Raw genomic sequence first — 7,529 nt, 5'->3', positions numbered from 1 at the left:
GGGAAGAGGGTGGGTTGTGGAGCTGGAGGTTACATGAGTCTACACTTGAGCTATGGTTCTAATAATTGTGGTTGAACAAAAAGTAAAGTTGAAATCCTAATGGGACATGGAAGAATCCAACCACAAGCCTGGATGTCATGTTGAGTATGAATTTAGAGAGGAGAGGTGGTAATCTGGTTTCACCTGGGAATTGGTGTTATTCACTGCTGTTGTGACTTGAGGTAGGACTTCTCACTTAACGGAATAAGATAGAGATCGGTCTCTCCAGAGGGACCCAGCTAAGTACAGCCTACAAAGTCAAAACTGGGTGCTGGCAGAAACCAGATCCTGCGACAGCCAGGGTCCTGGTGAGGTCTGAGGAGTCTTCAGAGAAGAGCAGAAGTGAAGGAAACCCGAACAAGGGGGCAAGGGCTCTTTTGAAACCTCCACAGCTCTAAAGGGAGGGAATGATGTTCAAGTCATACCCGAACTTAATGTCTACTGGGTCTCCTACTTACGACGCCAGAAGCCCAGTCTGTGAGCTTGTTGAACCTCGGGTTCCCACATTAAAGTGTTTCTGCCCTTACATGGCATGTAAAAACTGAGTAGTGTATGTAAACTCCCAGAACAGGAGAAATTTACTCACAGTAACTGCTATAAGTAATTGAAAAATTCCACTATCTGAATACGATTGTGAGTTTCCTGTGTCACAGGCAGGAAGATATTATTTCCATGTGTTTTCAAAGAGAACTTGTGTGTGTACTCACTACCATACCATACTTCACTGAAGATGGGCTGGAGTCTGGGTTCTTGAGAACATGATGTTTCCAGGGGCAGCCACCAGGTGGTGCAATGATTCCTTGCCTTTGTGACGAGGCAAGATCTCAGGGTTTGGAAACTCCAAAGTTCCTCATAAACTCTCATGAGGTTTAGTAGTTTGTATGGAATGATTAGGAGCACCTTGGTGAAAGGTTAAGAAGGCAATAACCCATAGCTGTGTTGGTGCATGCCCATAATCCTGGCACATGGGAGACAGAGGTGGGGGGATCTTCAATTGGAGGTCACTGAAAGCCTGTCAGAAAGAAGAAAGAAAGAAAGAAAGAAAGAAAGAAAGAAAGAAAGAAAGAAAGAAAGAAAGAAAGAAAGAAAGAAAGAAAGGAAGGAAGGAAGAAAATAAGAAAGAGAAAAAAGAAAGAAAGAAAGAAAAGCATACAGAAAAGGGACAAGGGAATAGAGTCACAGCAAATAGCTCCCATTCTTGCCAAGGAGAGTGACTTCAGGACAGACGACTTCAATATAGTGTAAAAACAAGAATCCATGTTACACAGACCCTCCCTCTTCCCCCTTCCTCTTTTTTTCCCTCCTCTTTTTCCCTTTCTTTCTTTTCTGTCTCATATTGGGGGTTTTGATCCAGGGCCTGATCTCACCTTGCCAAGCTGCTGCTCTATTATCTAGCCATGCCTCCAACCCATTTTTTGGATTTTGCTGGCAGGGTCTAGCTTCTTGCTCAGGTACCCAGCCATACTGCAGGCCTGCCAGCTTTAGACTTCCATACTTGCTGGGATCACAGGCATGTGCCATTACATCTAGCTCTTTTCTGTGGAGATGCAATCTTGTGGGTTTTGTATCGGAGCTGTGATCCTCCCTCTCAGCCTCTGGGTCTCAGGATGATAGGCGTGTACCAGTGGGCCCAGGTGTGGATTAAGGAGGGGGTCTTGCCAGGTTTTCTATCTGGATTGTCTTCAAACCAGGATCCTCACAATCTCAGATTCTTGCGGAGCTAGAATTAAAAGCATGAGCTACTGGCACTTGGCTAACAGCAGTAATTTAACTCTGTGGTGTGCCAAGCACTAAACAATCATGATCCAATTTTACACAGGAAGAAAATGAGATACAGAGAAATCACTAATTCCCCAAATTTGTAAGAATGAAAAGCAATGGGCCCAAGATACCACAATCTAAAAGCCATGGAAATGTTGCCACTTTTCTACTGGTGTGTGTATATATGATGCTGCAACTTTTCTATTGGTGTGTGTGTGTGTGTGTGTGTGTGTGTATGTGTGTGTGTGTGTGTGTCTTGAACTCAGGGCCTAGGCACTGTTCCTTAGCCTTTTTTTTTGCCAGTCCTGGGGCTTGAACTCAGGGTCTGAGCACTGTCCTTGGATTTTCTCAAGGCTAGAGCTCTACCACTTGAGCCACAGCATCACTTCCAGTTTTTTCTATGTGTGTGTAACCAAGAAATCAAACCTAGGTCTTCCTGCATGCTAGGCAAACACTCTACCACTAGGCCAAACTCCCACTCCTGTTCCTTAGCTTTTTCACTTATAGCTGGTACTCTACTGCTTGAACCACACATATTTCTACTGGTGGCTTTTTGGGTAGTTAATTGGAGATAAGGGACTCACAGACCTTCCTTTGAAACTTTGATCTTCAAATCCCAGCCTCCTGAGTAGCTAACATAGGCATGAGCCATCAGTGCCTGGCTCTGCTAAAAACTAATCCGCAGATTCAAAATCTAATAACACTAATTTGTAATCTTATATAAAAAAGGACAATATATAAATACCATAACTTCATTTAATTAAGCACAGAGACAATGTCAGGAATGAAACAGTCTGGTGAAAGACATATCCAGTTTTGAGTACAGATTTTATAGTCTACATGCATTACGTGGTACATACAAGTCATAAGTTTATTATAATTCAAAAAGTTCATAACTTATTAGCTGTTATCAAACATGCATCAGCAAATTATTCCAAGGTTTTTTCCCCCCTCTCTTTTTCTTCCCTTCCCTCCCTCTCTTCCTTCTGTCCTTCCTTCCTTCCTTTGGTTTTTTTTAAAGACAGAGTCTGCCTGTATACTCTAGAAAGGCTTTGAACTGTGATTCTTGGGCCACAGCCTCCTGAGTGCTGGGATTACAGGTGTAATCCATCATGCCTGGCCAAGCTTTTATACTTAAACCAGTATTTGACAGTAAATGCCTAAAACTGAAACACAGCCCTTTTGGAAATTTTGGTGAAATACATTTGAATCTCAAAACAACTGTTACAAAGAGCCAACATATACAAGGTACAGTGAGACAAGTAAGACTATGTTAATTACCAGCCTCTAAGATTGATGTAGCCACTGTCACATAAACCATGGGGTTTGGATATACTTTGCTTAGTTTTAGTTTGGGGCTTGAACTCAGAGCCTCTATCCTTACTTGGTCTTTTTTTTTTCCTCTAGGCTGGCATTTTACCACCTGAACAACACCCCCATTTCCAGCCTGTAAGTGGTTAATTGGAGATAAGAATCGTATAGACTTTCCTGTCTTGGCTGGCTTCAAACCATGGTCTAAGCCTCCTGAGTAGCTTGGATTTCAGGCGGAGCCACTAGTTCTTGGCTGGGATAGCTTATTCACAGAAACAGAATGACTTCTCAGGATCTTTAGAGGAAGTGACTTGAAATGGAGTTCTTTGCATAAATATCAGTGCAGAAGTATTGTATAAGCATTGAATGCCTAAATCATATACCTGTAACCTGGCTCAGCATGTTTATGACAGAAACTTGATGACATCTTCCCCTCCTAAGTGCCCTTCCTAAAATCTGTAAAGCAGATACAGCTCATTCTTTCTGCTGGACTCAATCTAACTTGTGCATGATGGTCAAATGACTTCCACCAAGCTATACCAGATCAACTCATAGAATTTGTATTCAATATTACACTGAATACATTTAGAAACTTTGTAAAGAAGTGTTCCATCTCATTTAGAATTACCTGTATTAATGGTTAAAAAATGAATGCAGTCTCCTTTCTGCTAGGTTTTGGCACAATTTTTTATTTTGCTAGAGGTCATCAAGGAAGATAGCGTAAGTCCCTTACTTTGATGAAGACTTGAGTATTGTTCATATTAAGCTTTGCCTTCAGAGATAATTGCAAATTCTGAATAGCTGTATGTAATTATAGATTCGCATGCAGTTTTAACAAATCATATGAATAATGCCTGCGTAACTTCTATCAGTAACATCTTACTAAACCCTAGTATAATGTAATGACTAGGTTTTCCCATATTCATTCAGAACATTTCCATCACCACCAAAGACTTTGATGTTAATCTTCATAGTCATATCTTTTATTTTCCATCTGCCTTTCTGGTAATCCCTGTTCTATCATTTGTTTTTGTAATTTTGCATTTCAAAATCTGATCTACATGGAGTCACAGTCACACAGTGGGTAGAATGTTTTTTTTTTGGTGGGTCATGGAGCTTGAACTCGGCCTGAGTGCTGTCCCTGAGCTCTTCAGCTCAAGGCTACTGCCCTACTCCTAGGCCTGGGCATTGTCCCTGACCTCTTCAGCTCAAGGCTACCACCCTACCCTTGAGCCAAGCCCCACTTCCCATTTTTTTCTAGAGGTTAAGTTGTGATAAGAGTCTCAGGTTCTTTTGTGTCTGGGCTGGCTTTGAACCTTGATTCTCAGATCTCAGCCTCCTGAGTAGCTAGGATTGTAGGTGTGAGCCACCGCACCTGGTAATGGGTAGAGCTTGAGTCAGCTTTCCTTCCTCATCTGAATTCTACTGGGTGTCATTCTACTTAGTGCCTATTTCAGTCATTCATTCTTTGTTTTCTTGTGAATAATATTTTAGGACATGGATAGACCACAATTGGTTTTGCCAGCTATCAGATTGAAGGTTTTTGGATTCTTGAAATTTTTTGAGTATCATATATAAATTATGTACAAGGTTTTTTTTATTTTGGTAAATGTAAGTTTTCATTTTTCTGAGGTCAACACTCACATACGTAATTTCTGCTTAGTATGGGAGTTGCATGTTTTGATTTTGGGGAAACCTATTGTATGATTATTCTGTTTACATTCCCACTGGGAATATATGACCCATCCATGTCTTTTGCATCCTTGCCAATCTTTGATGATGTCACCATTGTTTTACTTTAGCAGTTTTGGGAGGTAAGTTCCCTAATGGACAATAATATCGGATAGTTCTTGTCTGTACTTGCTGTTCACACGTTTCCTGACATGAAATAGCTTCTTGAGTCTTCTGTTTCCCTAGGTAGGATTTTATTTATTTATTTTTGTGGATCATGGGGCTTGAACTCTGGGCCTGGGCGCTGTCCCTAAGCTATTCAGCTCAACACTGCTACCCTACCCCTGAGCCACAGCTCTACTTTCCGCTTTCTAGTGACTAATTGCAGATAAAAGTCTCATGTCCTGGGGCTGGGAGTTTTGCCTAGTGGTTAAAGTGCTTGCCTAGCATGCACGAAGACCCGGGTTCGATTCCTTGGTACCACATACATAGAAAAAAGCCGGAAGTGGTGCTGAGGCTCAAGTGGTAGAGCACTAGCTTTGAGAAAGTCCAAGGACAGTGCTCAAGCCCTGAGCTCAAGCCCAGGACTGGCAAACAACAACAACAACAAAAAAGTCTCATGTCCTTTAGTGGCCGGGTTGGCTTTGAATCACGATCCTCAGATCTCAGCCTCTAGAGTAGCTAGGATTACAGGTGTGAGCCACTGCGCCCAGCTAGGTGGGATTTTAATTACTGTTCAGCTCTAACAATTCTTTATATGTATCTGGATGGCAGCTTTTCTTAAATCAGGTGTGTGTGGGTTGCAGATCCCTCTGTTTCTATGCAGTCTGTCTTTTAATCCTCCTTTCAATCTGGTCCTTTTAAAATTTTGATGAGGTTTAAGTTATCACATTTTATTCTCTCAGAGTGTGCTACTGGAATTGAGTCTAAGAAAATATGGCTCAGCCCTGGGTCCTAAAGATTTTCTTTTATAGTTACAGTATATGTTTACAGAGGACCTCTTCTGAGTTAAATATTTTGGGTAAAGTACGAAGCTTACTCCAAGAATTATTTTATTTCTCTAAATTTATTTTTCTAAATTTGCCCTGGCAAATTTATTAAAAACATTACTTTTTTGTGTTGCATTCCTTTTGTGTCTAAAGATAAATCAGTAAAGCTTAGCATGTGACTAGATTCTAGATTTCTAGTCTAGAATCTGTTTTGTTCCATTGATTTATGTCTATGACTGCCAGTAATCCAAGAAGTAAAAAGAAATGATTTACCCAACTTATTTTTTCTTTTACAAGACTGATTTAGCCATTTTAAACCCTTTAGACTTTGAGATATAATTTTTTCTTTTGCAGTGCTAGCTAAGGCCTTGTGTATAGTAGACAAATGCCATGCTAGTTAGCCACACCCCTATCCTGAGCTATAACCGCAAGAATAAGTTTGTGCATGTTTACTAAGCATAATGAACAATCCATGAGTAGACTACTGTTCCCGTCATTTTGACTAAAAACACAATAATCATGGCTTCCTCATATTCTTTGTTAGTGTAATGATTCGATTTTTGTACTAACCTTGCATCCTGAGACCTTGTTGAATGCAGTAGTACTAGGGATTCCTTTTATGTTTGAAAACGTATTATTTGGGGGCTGGAATGTAGCTCAGTGGCAAAGTGCTTGCCTAGCAAGTACAGTGTTCTGGGTTTGATCCCCAGTATCAAAAAAGAAAAGACAAAAAAATACAGTTACAAACAAACAAACAAAAAGCAATCACGTCATATGTAAACAAGGCTATCCTTTCCACTTTACATGCACTTTGTCTTTTTCTTGCTTTATTACAATGGCTTAGAACTGTTAACACTTTTCATTAGTATACATTTCTAGAGACTTGCCTGAGTAAGGCCTGTCATGCTTGACCTCTTGAGTTTTTAACATTATTCTTATTGTCTGACCTATTCAGATTCCATTCCTTGTGATTTTGATTAATAGCTGACAATACTCATCAATAATTAATGGAACCCAGTCTTCCAAGACCTTTGTGCACCAGGGACCTAAAATAAGCTAAATGGAACCTAACACTAAATCATCTTGGCATATAGACATTTTATCTGTAAGACAGGAGTAGGAGGCAGAGATGCTTTCAAAAAGTAAAGTTTGTAATTTCAGAAAGCAGAAGACCCAGCTATATAACACTTGGATTACTAACCCACTGCAGCATAGTAGGGATAATTGTATATTGTTTTGGGTTACTTAATAGAAAAGGAATAAGGTTTGAGACTGACCTATGGGATACTGGGTACTTCTGACATGTGGTTGTTCTTCCAGTTTCCTCTCTTTCCTCTAAGTTTGGGGGATGGCTATCATTTAAAAAATGTTTTTGATTGGGGCTTGAACTCTGGGCCTGGGTGCTGGCCTTGAGCTTTTCAGCTCAAGGCTACCATCCTACCCCTTGAGCCACAGTGCCACTTCTGCTTTTCTGGTGGTTAATTGGAGATAAGTGTCTCATAGAATTTAGTGCCCAGGCTGGCTTTGAACTGCAATCCTCAAATCTCAGCCTCCTGAGTAGTTAGGGTGATAGACATAAGCTACCATGCCCAGCTTTATCATTAAATTCTGAGAAGATGAAGTATCTTCAAAAGGTATCTTACATATTCTTACATATTAGAAATTGTCATTATCAGGAGCTCTTTTGTGTACTGGCTAAGGAAAAATGAAAGAAAGTTGCACATCTCACTCTGCTTTTTAATAATAGGCACTTAACAT

The sequence above is a fragment of the Megascapheus bottae genome, chromosome 7, assembly GCF_031878675.1.
Source record: "Megascapheus bottae isolate mThoBot1 chromosome 7, mThoBot2.hap1, whole genome shotgun sequence".
Lineage (NCBI taxonomy): Eukaryota > Metazoa > Chordata > Mammalia > Rodentia > Geomyidae > Megascapheus > Megascapheus bottae.
Note: the sequence above shows the minus strand (reverse complement) of the source record.